At 39.9% G+C, this 17726-nt stretch overlaps 1 protein-coding gene across 9 annotated transcripts in view; it reads right to left on the bottom strand.

Annotated features, from left to right (window-relative positions):
* Positions 1–17726, bottom strand: part of SGCD (sarcoglycan delta) — a 526559-nt gene that overhangs the window by 273761 nt on the left and 235072 nt on the right. For 4 of the 9 annotated variants that reach the window (XM_083798642.1, XM_083798644.1, XM_083798650.1 and 1 more), the window contains exon 1: positions 4200–4314. The exons of 2 other annotated variants lie outside the window; for them this stretch is intronic. The gene's annotated coding sequence lies outside the window, so the exon portion shown is untranslated. Of the gene's footprint in view, positions 1–4199; positions 4315–17726 lie in introns of those variants that run through there. 3 more of the 9 variants (XM_083798647.1, XM_083798652.1, XM_083798651.1) reach the window with 1 other exon arrangement.

The following is a 17726-nucleotide window of genomic DNA, read 5'->3' as shown; positions in this document are numbered from 1 at the left end:
AGAATAATTATTCAAAATGATGTCTTTAAGCAAACCATATGCAGAGCACATGTCATGCCTCCGTGCAGAAACATTTGTCAGACAGTTCTGGTCATCTAGAACAAACGTCAGCTACACCAAAGAACTCTTACTCATCTGCATCAAAGGAAGCAGATGTCAACACAACCTTCCCAGGACTTTAGCAGTCTTTATCCAGGGATGGAATAAGACTCTGGGACACAGCTCAGCATTGCATTTGTATTAGCCCAGTTCCCTTTTGCCTTTTTAACCTAGATTGCTTCTCAAACTTTTCCCTTATATCCTGTTACGATGAGTTTACAAAACTTCATCTGATGAAACCTGCTGAGCAACCTATTAGAAGAGTTTCTATCATGCAGCAGATGCTTTGCTTTAGTATTTTCCACTCATCATAAAAAAAGGCTTTGTGAATAAGTCTCAATTTAGCTTTAATATGAACACAACATTATTTTCACAGAACAAAGATTTCTCTTATAATCTGGAATTATATTTTTTTAAGAACTATAAAAAGCATCTAGGAAATTCTGATTTCACCTCACTGTTTCCTGCTTTTTAAGGTCATTTGGGATATTACACCATCAGCAAAGTACCTAGTACTGGATATCACAGATTTTTAAGACCAGAACAAACCATTAGATAACTTAAGCTGATCATGTTACACAAGCCAGTTTTGCACAATTATCTGTGTATTAAGCCCGTATCTTCAGTCTAACTCCATATCTCCCAGAAAAGCAACCTGTCATGATCTGAAAATGTCAAAAGAAAGGAAATTTTCCTTTTACCTGGTAATTCATTACATCATCTTCCACTATCCAGCACTAACTTTTAATTTTAAATTGTCTGGCGTTAATTTCTAGCTGTTGGTTATTCATATGCCTTTCTCCGCTAAATTAAAGGCTTGTTATCTGTCACAGCGATATGCAGAGAAGAGCAAAGCCCAGTTCTGCAATTCAGCCTGACAAAGAGAGATAACTTTTTCTCGTCCAACTGGAGCAGTTTCCAAGGCTAGTGGAAAATCATCATGCTTTAATTCAGCTATGCCAATTTATACCAGCAGGAAATATGACCCCTGTATCACCTATTGTAAACTGCTTCTGAGGCTAAGGAAAATGTCATTTCCAATAATATTTATTAATAAAATGTAAATTATAACAAAACTGATGTCTAGCACTTATCTCACATTTCTTTTTTTTCACCTTTCCAGACGATGTTCACAGTAATGAAACAAACGTTAATTCTGCTGTTTATGCTCTATTCAGAATTCCTGTGCTTCCCTACAGCTGCAGTCAGCTACAGTGACTACGCAAACGATGGAAAAATGATGAAGATAAAATTACTATAAAATAAATCAAGATAGTACAGAAATGTTCTTTGGGGTTTTTAGTCTACAGAATGAGAGTCCCATTGCTTTGCTTCATTTCCAATCATCACAGTTCATAAACTGTTCTCTCTTGTAAGCACAGAGTTTTCTCAGCAGAGAAAACGGACTATTTCTGCTTTAAGGAGACAACATTCACACAATCCTCATGGCTCCTAATATTCTTCACATCACAGTTTCCTATTTAGAAATCTCCTCCCCCATATACACCCTGCCAGGCTGCGTTGGTGGCATGGCTTAAAATATAAATTTGCTCCTTCTTTATACAGTCATACACTACTTTTTTTTTTTTTTTTTTTAAGACACAGAAGAAATCAGGAAGGCTATTTAAATTACACAGCACATAAAACACTCCCTGCACATTTTCTTTAAACCAGACTTCCCATCAGACACTCAGCTGAGTACTGGAGAAAAGCCCCAAACTTTAAAGCTGATGCAGACCTCCTCTAAAGGTGCAAGGTTTACCTAGCTGTGGGTGCATCCCCCAGAGAAAAAGGAAAATACTTCAACAAGTAGACAAAGTCAATGTTTGCAACACCAATTAAAACATATCATTAATTATGAAGGAAGTCCTAATAACTGCAGACGTTATGGAAGTGTACTGCAGCATCTTGGGTTGGACACCTGAACCGCTGGAGCAGAGTTTGGTGCTTACTACACTGCTTATGGGAAAGGAAGGTTAAATGCTGCAGTGCAGCAAACATCAGTGTATTAATACTGCCCGCCGTAACAGAAATGAACAATTGCAAAGAAGCCTTTTCAAGCTGTGCAGAGCACTTTCTAATGCTCTAGCTGTGTGCACACAAGCTGACCCGCTTGCATTTCAGTGGGAGATTTGAGCTGACTTTAAGTCACTCACAAGAGTTAGGAGAACGAAGAACTGCACTGGAGTTGTTTTACAAAGGCAGCCAACAGAGAGGCATTCTTTTGTTAATATAGTCATTACATGAAAAAGATGTCAAATGCTAGCTTTTATGCCAGCTGAAACTTCATCTTGGGGAAAATGCACTTTGAAAGTTGCGATCACTCTGGCTGCGTTGAGATCAAGCATTTAGATGAGAAGAATTATTTTGTTTTTCTCCTTCACACAAACTATTTGCTTTCTAAAATATAGGGATTCCACCTCTCCACTTGCCAGCAGACGTTCAGCCCACCTAGTGCGTGCAATTCTCACTGGCCACCCAGGACCAGTACGTTGACTTCCATCCAAACCTCAGTCTGGAGATGCCTTCCCTCCCAGCTTCCCAGTAAAATTTCCCTATTCAAGACCCAGTTCCCCACTGCCTTCTGACACAGCTTCCCTCTGCGGTCTCAGTTCCCCCTTCCAGATCCCAGTAAGGTTACTGCCTCACAGATCTCCCCCCAGGAGACCAATCTTACACAGACAGCTTTCAATTCCAGGCTCTCCTAAAACATTTTGATAATAGAAAAGCATCTACGTGTGGATTATTTTATACACAAGAGAAATGCATGGGGAGATACAGCCAGAGTACCCCAAGCACAACTCGTCTTTAAGGCAGTGTGACAATCAGGAGGAGCAGTGCAATCAGAATCCCCTGTGGTTCTGCCATTAATAAGACACTTTGCCTACGGTGCCTACAGCAGCCGTGGAAAATTGCGTCAAGGTTTGTATGGCATTTCGTACTAGCCGTGGGAGCAATACTGAAGGTCAGAGCAAGAGCAGTGCGTCTGCCTAAAGTTTTACCCAGCCAGTCCAGAAGTAAAAGTGTAAAGCAAGCCGCAAGAGATGAAAGAAATCTCCCGAGATACTGGAACAGACCTTAAGCAAATTGAGGTGCATATGCCAATAAACCTACAGCTCAAATACCACTCACAGCCATCAGCACTCAGCTCCTCTTGCCTCCCCATTAAATCACACTTCCTTCCCACAGACGAGAGTTGTCGGGAGTGCTCTGTGCCAGCCAGAGAGGAACAAACTGAGATGAGTGGGGGGAGATTAATCGAAAACTGACAAAGAGGAGGATGCCCAAGATAGCAAGCAGCAGCTCTGGAAGGAAAACAGGGAAAAGAAACTGTGTTCAAAAAGCAGATTTTGTATATTGGGCGGCAAGTGCCTAAAGTCTAAAAATCACTGCAAACAGAAAATGAAGGAAGCAATGAGTCTCAGTTTGTTTTTTGTTTGTTTGTTCTTAAACCTATGCTAGTCTTGCTTCTGGGGATCCTGGTTCCTTTCCCTGCAGTCTCTGGATCCCACAATCCTGAAAGCTAGAATTTTCTCTGGGCTTCAGTTCTCATCCATAAAAAGAGGGTAATGACGCCATTGCCTAACTCAAAGTGTCTTCACACCAGCAGTACCTTACCAGGTGTGACAAACCATGCAAATATCATTCCTATAAGCACAGAAGATACCCAGACAGTCACAAGACTTTCAGAAACGGTTCTGGTTTTAGGATCTTCAGAAGAACTAAAGTCATTTGATACTGAGAAGGGAGCGCTTTTCTTTTTCTTCTTTTAAGAAAGTCAAGTCTGTGCCAACAGAATGCTGCTCTCAGGTTAGGAAGAAAATACTTAAATCCCTTAACTGACAACATTTTCAGCCTAATTCTCAATATCTTGTTTTCCAGCATGGGTCACGAGACACATCTGCTGTGTCAGGTCATGTACCAGGAGACAGGCTGTGCAGCTATGTCACAGCAAGCCATCTGCAGCCCTGTGGGGACCCCTCCTGCACTGCAGCCAGAGCAGGCTCTGCATGCAGACAGAAGCTCTCAGGCAGGTTATTCAGCTGGAGACTTGTCCACTGCATCTCCTGCCACCAGCCCCTGTTGTACATCTCACTCACCAAGATGCTCCTTCTCGCTCTGTGCAGAGATGTGCTCTACGGGAACCACGAGTCAATGCAGCTTCACGCAGTGGTACCAGCAACCTTGTCCTCCTTTTCCGGGGGTGGACTGCAAAAAACAGAATTGTGGCTTGCACCTGAACTGTCTTCTGGGTTGCTAACCCCAACCTTAGCCATCTTCCATGAACATTATGAATTGTTCCCATCTAGGTTTTGCTGAGTTTGGTTTCTTATACTGATAGATGTTGATAAAATATTGTGGTAATATCAATTGCCTCCTGCAGAGGCAGGTGAACTCAGAGATTTAGGAAGAAAAGACCTACTGGTTCTGGAATCAGTTTTGTCAGCAACAGGTACCTTAACTGGTGATACTCAACTTAAAACCAGCCTCCTCTACTACAACACGTCCTACACAAATACTGATTTTTGCTATAGGGACGTATGTAAGAGGGAGAGCTGGTGATAGACCGATAGCGTTGAAAATAAAAGTCACCAAGTTACTTAGTATTTCTGTTAGATGATTTCTGCCTTTGGAAAATTAAAAAAAAAAAAAAAAGACTGAAGTGTGGGTACCATATGTCTAATGAGCAGGGACATGCAATGCTCAGTGCCTCTCTGACTACTTTAAAATCGTTCCTCCAGCTTAACCCAGAAGGATCCTCACACCCCATTTGAAGCAACTCATGTGAGACTTCACAGGAGATAATTCTCCTCTTTCAAAAAGGGAAGTGAATTAAACTCTGAACTCTAATCATGTTAATAGTCCTGCCTGACACTATAAATCACTGAAGTAGCAGTTGATATGTGCCCATAAATTACTGATACTGTACCCTTCTGCGGAAGATTCTTTCCCCTTAAAAACATATTTAATAGATTTGCATCCAGACTTCTTTTTAAATACACTGGCTTGCACTGACAGCTTTCCTAATGCTCTAGGCACTGATTTCAATTTTCATAATCAATTATATCATTTTCCTTCGTGGCAGTAATTTGATTACTGCTTTTGGGGTGTGACAGGCATTTGTGAACATTTCTGCCTGTCTTCATCTGAAATTGTTAATCTTCCTTCCTTCCCTCCTCCCCTCAAAACCTGTGCAAAATTGATAAAATAACATCAATAAATCAAGACACTTGCATTTTCCCTGAAGTGACTATATTTCAGCTTTCTTCTCTGAAAAACAAACAAGGACATAGTTCACCTAGCTCAACAGCATGACCAAAAGAAGTATAAAAAGATTATGATGTTTTGTGGCATTTATTGTCAGTTTTGTTCGTATGACTGACTTGCAAGCTGTCTCTTCTAGATCACCCCATCTTTGAAATAACCACCACTACCACCTAACATTTAGCAGTAATTTACTACATAGCAATTGCTATGACTAAGCCCACATCATCAGAAAAAAAACTGCAAGATTCAAGGAAAAATAATTTGAATTTGCTCCTCGATTTCAGAATTCTTGTTAATCAGCCTGTACATTACTACATTTCAACAGCACACTGTAAATGTAAAACTGTTCAAATGCAGCATCAGAGGAAAAAAGCTCAGTTTGCCACTTCCCAACTACGTAAGAAGTTTTAATGAGAGCAAATGTAGAAGGCAAGAAATATGTATAAATCAAATTCTAAAACAGGCCATAGAAAGATGCATGCCCATCCGTGAATCTAGCTGATTTCATCAACCACACGTTTCTTAACGATGCTTAAATCCACTTACATTTCCACGAACATGTGGAGAGATTGCAAGTGGAGCACTGCTGATAGCATTCACTTGAGTTTTCTTTCAGGGCAAGGTTGTTTTCCCTTTTTTTTTTTTTCCCCCTAAGGTTTTTAGTTTCTCTCTTCAAAGCCACATTAATACAAAACCTTCCACTTGCCATGTATTTAGTAAAACAGAATTTCTTTGATTCTCCCCTTCATCCATTATTTTTTTGGGAAAAAAATACTGCATATGTTACAAGTATTCAGACCACAGAAGCTTAGAGCATGTGAAATATAACTCAAAAGAAAGATTTCTCTTAAAGTCAATAATAATATAATTCAATAAATTGCTTCTCCTAACTGCTAGTTGATTTTTTTTTCCTGGACAAATTCACAGTTGCACAATAAAAAGGCCACAACTAAGGCAAAAGCACTTGGACCAGAATAATGAAAGAATTTCCAATCTTAAGTCAACTTTTGAATTAAGACTAAACCAAATTTAACATTTGTGAATGATTTATCCCATGGGAGAAAAAGTTGTCAAGAGCCCATCTGGTAGAAGGAACTGTTCCCAGGAGAAACACCTTTCAGTCACGTGCAGTTTTATGGAGAAGTTTTATGTTCACCTCTTCCAGGAGTTAGAGTCCAAATGCCTACACAGGAATTTTGAGTAATATGAAGCAACAGAGCACAATTTAATCAAAAATTCTTTGAAAAGAGCAAAACATTCCAGGAATTAAGAATTTCCTCTTGTCCGTTTTATTCATTCCTTCTTACCATTCATCTCTCTTACTAATTAGCTGTGATTTTCTTTTCCTCCAAGATGGAACCTGTGCTAGTAGGTATGTTCACAGTCACTGTGAATTACTGAGTCATGTAATTTATTTTTTCTTACAGGTTATTTCTATGTAAACTCCTTTTAAACTAAGTTAGAAAAAATTAGCTCTTTAATGGTACGAAAGCAGCAGCAATCTGCTTTGCTCTTGTGGTTTCCATTTATTGAGCTAACAAAGACACTCACAAATTAAACACTAAAGTGATTTTAAATTTAAGGTTACCATTCTTACTTAAAGCTACATATATAAAGCTTGCATGTTGCTTTTGCTCCTAGATGGATAGCCATCACTGAAAAGAGATATACTTGACCTGTGTTACCAAGCTGCTGTGAAGGCTGCCTGCACAGGGGAGAACTGTAGCAGAAGAGTCACTTCACATTTTGCTGCTCTCTAATACCATCTATTTGTTCACTGTCCCTTTTCAACTGAAAAGGTTTTACTCTTTTTCATAAGGCCCAAGAGTGAGTAATTCAAGAAAAAGATCTTTCAAACAAAACAGTGGTTGAATAGATGCTATTGCAAACATCTATATCCCCACATCCCTATTTGCCGCTGTTACAGTTTGTGAAACAAAGGACAGTTCAGGATTTCAAAGGAAGCCAATACCTGTCAAGAGAGTTCTCATGGGTAACATTACTTAATCTGCAGTTGTATCTTTGGCGTGTGCGTGTGAGAGAGAGAGAGAGAGAGACTCCAAGTACAAATTATCTTCATAAACATGGGACTTAAAATCCCAAGAGTAAAAGTTTTGGTTAAGTGCCAAAGCTTAGGCACTTTTGTGTTGCAGCCAGACATCCTCCCTTTGCCCTGTCAAAGGTGGGGATTACCTCTTTAATGGCAATGGAAGCTGGAGACTTTGGAAAATGCAGATTTGGGAAGTGTGGTATCAGAAGGGGCCAGCACAGCTCAGTGGTACTAAGGGGCAGCTCGGTCATTTCTGTGTCAAGCTCTTGTGGCTCTAATAAATAGCACGAGTAACACATTAAACCTTCCAGAGCACGTTCCCAGCACACACCTAACACATACAGCTTCAGCCCTGTGAGAAATGTCAGATGAGTTTGTTATTCCCCACCCTCACCCTTCTCTCTCATCATCGTACAGCCTCCAGCAGTAACAGACTGCCAAGGAGTTACCAACGCCAACAGGGAGGGAGTGCCTGCTGCACCACACGCTGCACACAAAGGCAGCGAGCAAGGGGATTTCCAGGGGAGGAGAAACAGAGGGGATCACATGTTTCATCCCGTAGGGTTCGACAGACAGACCAACTGCATGAAATGGCTTTGTAAAGGAAAGATGAAGAAATGAGGGTTCTTGCAACTTTATAGTTCTCATTTAAATGAAACCTGTATTTTGGGGACACTGAGGAAAAAGGACTTGATTCGCATCAGTCTGAAGGATATGCGGAAAGCAAGAAGGAAAGAAGGAAGGAAGGAGGATGCTCTTCTGCCAGCTGAGACCGGGCAAGCAGATTTCCTAAATAAACAAGGTCTTGACAAGTCTACAGCTAATAATTTGAAGCTTTATAAGTAAAATCTGCATTCCACTGGCAGAGCCAAAAGCTTGCCTAGAGATTACACACGATGCTCTAATTGCACTGGTTCTTCAGAGCTGACCCATAAAGCAAGAGCAATGACTGACAGATGCAATAAAAGTTTCTGACTAGCTTTTTGAGGAACAAGCCACTGATTTGTATTTGGAATCTATTTGAAACTGTTCTAAGAGTCATGTAGAATAAACAGCCTTTTGCTCAGCTGCCAGCATGCCAGCCTGAACGCTCGATGAGGTGACTTCAGAAAGAAACAAAAAGTCTCTGTGTTTCCACCTACTACATCTTGCACTAATAATCCCCCTCTCCTGATACAGAGGATCTCAGTGCTGGAGAACAATGACGAATTCACCAGGGCAAAGACCCACAGCTGCTGCTTTGCTTTGAAATCCTTCCTCACTTTTATAGAGCGACTTCAAAGGAAAGCAGAGCCCAGTGACATGCGTAGGACCCCACAAACCAGGCTGTGGTCACACTGCATAAGCCTGGAGACTTGCACCACTCAAAAGCTCTCATTTTTGAAGCGATGCTTCTGGTAGATGATACATCACTGATTGAAGACCAGAACCTCGAGAAATATCACTTATTAGGTGTATCTGCTGGGATAAAAGGGTTCGAGTTGCCTCCAGATACTAGTCAAGAAAACATGAAGATGGTTCTTTCCACAAACAACAAACATACTCTTTTTCTTATTGGAGTGGAGACTAAAAGACTTGATCGGACAAAAATGTCAATCTGTCCAGAAGTTTCTTCAAGAAATGTGTTTCAGCCATGGTCAGAGCCGAGCACCAGCCTTTAAAGCTCAGAGACCATCCTTCTCCACAGCACTGCCCAGGAGCTCCCGCTGAAATTTAGCCATCAATTGCAAGGTCTCGCCTCCACATCCAGGACCACAAAAGCTTAGTTACCAAATAAAATGCTATCTATGAACTAACACAAATAGCCTATCAGCCGAGGCAAGAAAACAGACACAGGGCAATTCTTGTCTTTATTCACACATCCTAGCCTGACTACAGTGATTTCAAACACTTTACCTTGCCTGCTTTTCTCTGCAATGCATACCTTATTATTACCCCCCGAGAGGCCACTTTACACTTTGCTCTCCTGCCTCCCTGATCCTGCTTTGTTGTATAAAGCTATATGGAAAATAATACCTAAGTGGCTGCACATCCTGCTGTGAAGTTGCTTAAAGCATCACTCAGTTTTTCTGAAAATTTTCTTGCCATTAAAAAGAAAAAAGAAGTCAGTCATTACATCTCAAACTTGACAGCTTTTTTCAGCATGAAAACCATAAATTAAGTAAAATATATTTATTTATTCAAATGCATGGGTTTACTTACCACCCAAACACTTTTGACAGCTGCAAAGATGACAGTAACCTGTGATACCTGCTCTGTATCACCCTTGTGGTTGTCTTGTTATTGCAGGAACCCCAAAGGTACCTCCTGAAAAATCAAATCACTCTGTCCTAATTAGAAGCTTCTGAAGACAAACTTCAATTGGGATCTGTGCTTCCCACATGTTAAATACTAATTCAGAAAGCAGGAAGCCCTTCTCTCCTTCGCATGAGAGGCTGCAGACTTAAAAACACCAGGTTTAAAACCCAAACTGAAAACTCTGCTGTTTAATAATGAAACACAGCAGTTGTGAGATGTTAGAGTTCCTCTAGTAATAAATAAAACTCTGACTGCAGCAAGACAGGTTGTGAGGAGCTTGCTCACAGCCACAGAGTCTTACAGAACAGGATTTTGCCCTCTTGTTGCAAAGGTGGAGGAGATATATATATATTAAAAAAAAAGAAACCACACACAAAAAAAAAAAACACCTTTTTCTAGCAGAGCTGCTATTACAGGAGGGAAGGAATCTGATGTCTTTAACTTCATTAAAGGCATCAAATTCCCTTTCCAGGGCTGACACTGTTTATTAGTCCAGGGATCTAAACCAGACAGTTAGCAATCAGGTCAAACACCATAAAGTACCAAGTTCATCTGAGTTGCTACAGTAATATTAATTGGGCTTATTTAGGTTTTCTGCAGAAAACTCTCAGCACTTAAAAATACCTCAAAGCCAAGGTCATCCCAAATAATGCAAGTGCTGCCGTCGGACAAGCAATACTGTATGGAGGGAAAATAAGCCCTACAGAGTTCATTGCTCTCATAGGGATCTAATAATTTATTATGGATGTAAGATAGTCTAAAGTCCAAGTCTTGCTATGGAAGGTGGGAACTAACAGCAGCCAATATGTTAGCACAAGTCTACTAACTTTATTTCCAAATGCAGTTACCATTTGCCATGAAAATTTAGTTTTAGCATATACTTTTCTATGAAAACAGAATGTGCTTGTCTGCAATAGGCTGCAAACTAGATATATTCTCACCTGTGCCTGAAAATTATGGATGCAACCTTTGTATGGCAGGTATCCAGTGGTTCGAGATCAACAGTCAGATTATTTCTGCCTATGTGCTACCAAAAGCGAAAAAAAAACACTTTGGGACTTTTCGGCAGCATGTATTATTTGGGTGGCAAAAGCACTGTGCCCCGATGTCAACAACTAGTTAAATCACAGAAGAGTACAGGTTCCTAGAAAGCACTTGACTCTCAATTTTCACCCACTTATAAGCTTGTCACTAAGTCTCACATTGAAGGTACTGGTTCATCTCATAAGGACAATTTGTTATTACTATTATTATTATTTTAACCTTCAAGTGCATAATAAGCCAAAGCTAACATGCACTGCTTTTAATTAAAGATAATCTATAACAAAACATAAGACCACTTTAAAGCAATTTGTGTTGCTTCTAGTAGTATGCAGGTATAAGAATTTACTGCATCGCCCTGTGCTACTTCCTGATGTGATGGAAATCGGCGTGATTCTGTTGAACTCTTGTTGATTTACAGCAACAGGTTTTGTGGCTTGCTGATCTAGTCCTTTAATTTCAAGATTTCAAAATGAGATGAATAAATACTCTGCCTGCATTCAACAGTGTGTACACATGTAGGAAAGACAATTCCTTCTTTCCTGCAGCTACTGTCCACAACATGACTTCTCCATCCAATGAGATGGCAAAAAAATACTCCAACCCTGAACATATAAAAAGGGGAACATCCAGTAAAAATAGACCATGATATGAGCTTTGTATGCTGCACTGATACTACATTTGCTATAATATTGTACTCCCGTTTCTCATCTACATTTCTTCAAGTAGGATGTCAAATACTAGTGAGTCCAAAGACTAAAGCTAAACATCGTATGTTCCCAGAGCTGTTCAGATTAGCAATTTGAAGGCTACAAGATGATTTAATCATCACCTATATCTATGCACAAATGGCCGTTATGGTAGTAGGGATTTTTTCAACCATGATGACAGAATAAGATCTAGTGTTTGGGAAGCAAAGTGACATGAATTCAACCTTCAAATACAATGCAAGCTTCTTAACTGGGCAAGTTATTAAAGACTCAGATGGGTTGTTAGAGAATGTCTAATCTTTCCCTCATCTGGTATCTTTAAAACCAGATCAGACAACGTTTTAAGCCTATGTCTCTTGTGTGTGTGCCTTACTATCCCTGTAGCAAGTCCAAAGCCTGTGCACGCAGTGGGTAGGTCAGCTGGCTGTGCTGGTACCTTGCAGACAACCAGCCTCAAAGCCAGGCCACAGCTCACCAAATTCATTGAACTGCATTAACCACCTGTGCACCTGGAGTGAAAGAAGTATAATTCGACTTAATTTATTGAGTGCTAAGTCACTTGTATGCTCTGAGATTTGCTGCAGAGTTAAGTTCATATATGTTAATAGCTAGCAGGGGTTGCACTACCATAACAATCATCTGGACATGTTCCACCCAATTAATTTTCTGTCTTTACTAAGTGACAGGGTTTGGGTGGCACCTTGGTCTCTGCACTTTCCTGACTCAGGCAGGTCATGCAAACTCCCATTAAGAAGTCTGATGCAGAGTGCATGGTCTGTACTTCTGCTGTGAATCTAGGTGTGCTTTATTCAACTCACTAGGGTATTTCATCCAAAGAAGGGAGCAAGCCAGAAGAATATACCATAACAGGAACCGAGGATCTGTGCCCTTAATTTGTAAGGAAGAGACAAGAAAGCTCACCAGCAAGACATCACGCAACCCACCCTCTGCATTTAAGGAGAGAACACAAAATGCTTCTTAAAGAAGAGTTTAAAACAAAACAAGAATCCATGCTGGAGAACAGTGGAACTATCCTTTGGAGAAAGTTCTTTCTAACCCCTTATTAGCTACTGTCTGGTTTGTGTCTTGAGGGATGAAGGTTTGTAGAAGAAACCTGCTTCCACACACTGCGCAGCAGGCTGGAAGGGCTTTAGATTCATTTAGTTTTATGCCAACTATTGTGGAAACTTCTAGCAGCATCTTTGCAGCTCCAGGGAAAGTTATTTTGACACATTTGTACATATGGCATACAACAGAAAAATCCTTCAGGAATGACTTCTGCATGCAGAAAGAAGTACATCAAATTCCTAGGAACTGCTCCTTTGCCTTAAAAAGATAAGGGCATCATTGTAATTGAGAGTTATTTCCAACACAGCTAGGTTGCCTTGAACATAGCAGCTTTCAAACTCCTTTAAATTACCTTGTTACACTAATTGGCATTAACACCGCAAGCTGCCAAAATAATGGCGCATTGAGACGAGCCAAAGGTACAGCCCAGATGTGGCTCTCTCAACGTTCACCAAGCAATTGTGCATGCTTCAGGCTGACACGGCTGCTGTGCGAGCTGTATTGATCCCGCATTGGCTCTGTCAGGAGCGAGGTGTCAGGATGACATCCTAATCTGGACTAAATTACAGGATGCCAGCACCTTGCAATGGAGGCTATGGAGCTGTACTGCCAGTAGGACTTCATGCATTTCTCCATTATGAACTCAGTTTTTATTGACTTATTACAATAGAAGCTTTTTCATTCTTTTTTTTTTTTTCCTGTAAGAGAATAGTCTAGAATATAAACCTTCCTGCTGAGCTTCCATGTGCTGACGTGCATCAGACCCCACTCCTGTATAACATCGGAGGCCAGCTTCTGTCATTTAATCAGCATTACGCCTTGTGGTCCCCTTTCCCTACCTACTGGACAAACCAAGCACTAGAAGGTTGCCTTTAGGCACCTAAGCTGTGTGACACAAAAAGTAATTGTAAGTACTTCATTAAGGGCTTTAAAGACTAACATCCTGCTAATGGAAGTTGAAAAGGAGGAAACCAGGTAAATTCCTCTCTATAATGTAATTAAGCTGTAATGTTCTACTTTTCACCAGAATTATTACAAAAATAAGACACAAATTGTCATCTCAAGGCTCTTCCTTTACCCTGATGCGAAAGCCTCAGAGTATTCTAGCTGAATTACTGTTGTTTACTCTTTAATTTTAGCTGAGAGATATGGCCCCAAAATACAATCAATGCTCACTTTTGAAACTCTAAAACTTTAATTACCATTCCCAGACACGCTCTATGACATATTTTATGTACAATCAATGCTGACCCCATAAAAGGAAAGCAGTCACATTTTGTAACACAAGTTAAGAAGAAAACAATTACTGATCATCTAACCACCTCTGCGTGCGTATCTATCACTCTTCTGTTATAATCATTTGTCTAATCCACAATGTCTTAAGAAAGCAGAAATGCTCTACAATCTTATACAAACCATCAGAAGTGGGAATCTATTTAAGTGCTAACTTACGGTGCTGGGTTTTTTGTTTTGTATGGTCTTTTTTTTTTAAAAAAAAAAAAAGCTCCTCAATGCATTGTTCCCTAAAAAGCAGGAAAAAATAAATCCTGAAACAGCTAAATTTGATCAATATGGTTTGACACTGCTTCCTTCTAAATCAATCTGGATATGCTGAGATCCAAATACACGTTGACGCATCAAGATACAATTGCATGAGAGTTGTCACATACAGAAAGAAAACTGCTCATATATGTACTCTGGTTCTAATATGTCCTAGCAGATCATGCCATAAACAGTTTGTCATTCCTAGACTTTGGTTTTGGGTGTTTCTTTTTTGGTCAGGAGTGTGGGTCAGCTTCTAACCTTTTCAAAGACATTACCAAGCGTCAGCCATGTAAGAAAATGACTGGCTTTAAACAGACAATGACAATGTTTCCCTCACTAACACACATAAGTAAGAGGTATTAAGAAGTCTTGTGACAGATAATGACATTTAGAGAAAAGATGTGCCAGGACATCCATGTTCTCTACTACTAGTCCATGAGGGATAGCTTAACAAAATGTTAAAGAAAAGCCTGCTATAAAATTGTGTTAGAAATCATTAACATGGGTGCATATGTGGGCAGTTAGGTACGTTGATATAGCAGGTACATTGAGCCCAAATAACCTTCTTCTAAAGCCAATAGCATTTACATTCACCATTCAGAAAGGATGTTATCTAATATGGGTATATCTGGGGCTAGAGACTAGAACATAGCAACAATAAGCTCGACCACTCTCTAAAGGACCTAAAAAACTTAGCTGGTTAACTTTCTGTAATTGTATGCATGCACATCTCTGATGGCATGCTAAAGAGTACCAATCCTTTATTTACATGCAAGCCAGAGATTTGCACAAATGTGCATAGATAAACTTAGAAACAGACAGACATATGCATCCTATGGAACACTAAATTGAGCATAAACATTGCACAAAAATCTTGTTACTTGGAAAAAAAATCAGGTCACAAAAGTCAGTTTATTCTTGGAAACAAAAACTACAGCTTAGAATAAGCTGATAGGCAATTCAGAGCTATAAAAGCAAGGGGAGTGAGAGCTCTGTATATGCTCAAATCTTTTGACTTAGCTTGGTCAAACAAAAGACTTTTCTGCAGTTAGTAAATCTTCAGGAACCCAACTTACTTTCATCTTCACAACCAAAAGTGTAAATATACTTAATTAAGCTCCTCTTCTTAACAAAGGCTACCACAAAGAGCTGCAGGTTTCCTATTTCCCAATTTCCCTGGCATCCTCTCACCACCTCCTCTTCTCACACACAAACATACTCTTCCTACATTATGTGCCAACAGACCTCAAGCTAAGCATAGCTTAATACAGCTTAGAGACTCTGAAAAAGAAGAAAAAATAAACCCTAAATCTGCAGCCCAACAGGGAATGGGAGCTCCACAAACCTGAGTGATGGAAGGGAATAGGGACAGGCCGAAAAATGAACTGGAGCAATGAAGCCACCTGAAGTTACTGACAGACACTGATATCCCTCTATACCTCTGAGTACTCAGCTAAATGGTTTAGAAACTTAGGAAGTTCTGGCTGCATTCTGATACGCATTGCATATCAGCAATGCAGGCAAAAATCATTTTACTTTCCCTGCTGAAGTCATTCAGCATAGCACCTTGAGCTTTTACTAAACTCATTTCATTGCTCATCTCAAAGACTTTCAAAAAATGTGAGTCAGAATTAAAGCTGCAAAGTTAGTAGGAAAGTACCATGCTACTTCCAAGCTGCTCACAAGTAAATTATGTTTCTTGCACCAGGCTGGTCAATGCAACATCGGTGTGATGCAACACAGTGGTAAGAAGCCAAGGCCATGAATCTGAAAAGGATTTCCATGCCTATTTAGATGATCACAGATGGCACTAAACATTAAGGCTAAAGAAAAGCTGAATGTAGAATTTGCTGATATGAATGCTGAGAAAGATTTAAAACCTACACCTAAGAAAGAGCTTTCAAATTTTTGTTTCATCTATTACATGATATTCTAGGAAAAAGGTATGATCCCCTTTCTCATCACTATGGCTAATAACTCTTATGTCAAAGGACAACAGTCTCCTGTAATGATTGGATTGTCATTTACTCAAGCAATACTTTTAAATGTGATCATAGAATCAGACTCATTTAGGTTGGAAAAGACCTCTAAGATCATCTAGTCCAACCTTTCTTCCATTTTAAAGGGCTCGACAACGATCAGGAACTCTGGCATCATGTTATCAGCTGAATCTCATTCTCCATAACTGCCAGGACCTGAAGGGTGTAAAGGTCCACACAGCATCTCTAGAGCATGGCCCATACTAAATTCTTTGACTTCTTTGAAGCTCAAGTGGTATCCAGCTGTGTTTGAAGTTCCATCACTCTCTAGCACTCGAATGTCAAGTACAGTCCAACCAAAGGAGGAAAAAAAGGTAATTTCCCTTCACGGAAGAGAAACAAAAAGTGCAAGTCTCCTCCTTTGAAGAAAGTTTAAAAATGAAGGAAGAGACAGCAGCAGTGCCTGAGGTTTCCTGATCGGTCACCAGAACAGAGCACTCCCGTAACCGCAGGAACCAGTCTTGGCTGTGCACTATTTTGCTCTTTACCTTCTCTTGCTACAGCAATGAGTCTTGCATGTTAATCCCTAGAATCCTTGTTATTTAATAAATGCATTAAAGTCTATTGATTTTTAGTGACTATGAAAGGTCAAGCCAAAACAAAGCAAGAACATTTTGCGATGCACAGGGCTATAAAGGCAGGGGGGACCCTAATGAGACTAAGAAGTTACTGTGCGGGTTGAAGAGAAACCCCAGCCAGTCAAGTTCATCTCTCGGCTGCATGGAGGTAAGTAGTGAGTAATTCCACATGGGCCAAAACTTCAAGCAGTACTCTCTGTGTCCCTATCCTAAACTCATACTTGCATACCCATGAGAAAATTTTAATTTCAGATCTCCAGAAATTATTAGAATTTGTTTAAAGGCCTGAAGGGGCTTCTGTAATCTTTCAGTACGACCTCGTGTTCAACACAGATTGAAAGCAAGCAGCAGGTAACTCCACCAGCCATCTCCCAGGGGAGGGGAGGAACAAGAACTGATGCTCTTCCACACACTTGGGAATACCAAGTCAAAAAGCTGTGCAACAGGTAACAGCAAACATATGCTTCACTTTAAATATTTGTAACTTAAAATCTTTCATGCAAGGTAATTCTCAACAGTCACATTTTCTTCCTCAGAATTTCACATCCCATCTCATTCAAGCTTATCCACAATGAAACACAATGCTGTGATTAGAAGCATGCTTAATTACTGCTCAGCAATAAAAGTTTATGAACCAACATTTTATCCTAGCCTGTGCATTTTCTTATTTATTTTTATATATTCATAAATATGCAAAGCCATTAAGATGATTATTAATTGCAGCAGAATACAATTAGGAGGCTTTCAGCAAATGCAGTCTTTGAAACTGTAGTATCTATGCACTATTTTTCCAGTGTCTGTCTTCAATTATTTAGCTTTCCGAAGATCTCTGTTATCATGATATAATGAATGCTCCACATAAATAGTATTGCTGCCTAAAAGAAAGGACGCTGATCTATTACTAAAGTAAGCTCAGGCATGCAGAGAGTTGTGTCATTTTATAAAACCTTCACAAAACTGATTACATGTACAGCCTCACTCTGTTGTTCACAGTATTGTAGAGTTGCATAATCGACATTTTTTTGAACAC

This window comes from Anser anser (genome assembly GCF_964211835.1).
Source record: "Anser anser genome assembly, chromosome: 14".
Taxonomy (NCBI): Eukaryota; Metazoa; Chordata; class Aves; order Anseriformes; family Anatidae; genus Anser; species Anser anser.
The sequence above is the reverse complement of the archived record's forward strand: the minus strand, read 5'-3'. Positions and strand labels throughout refer to the sequence as shown.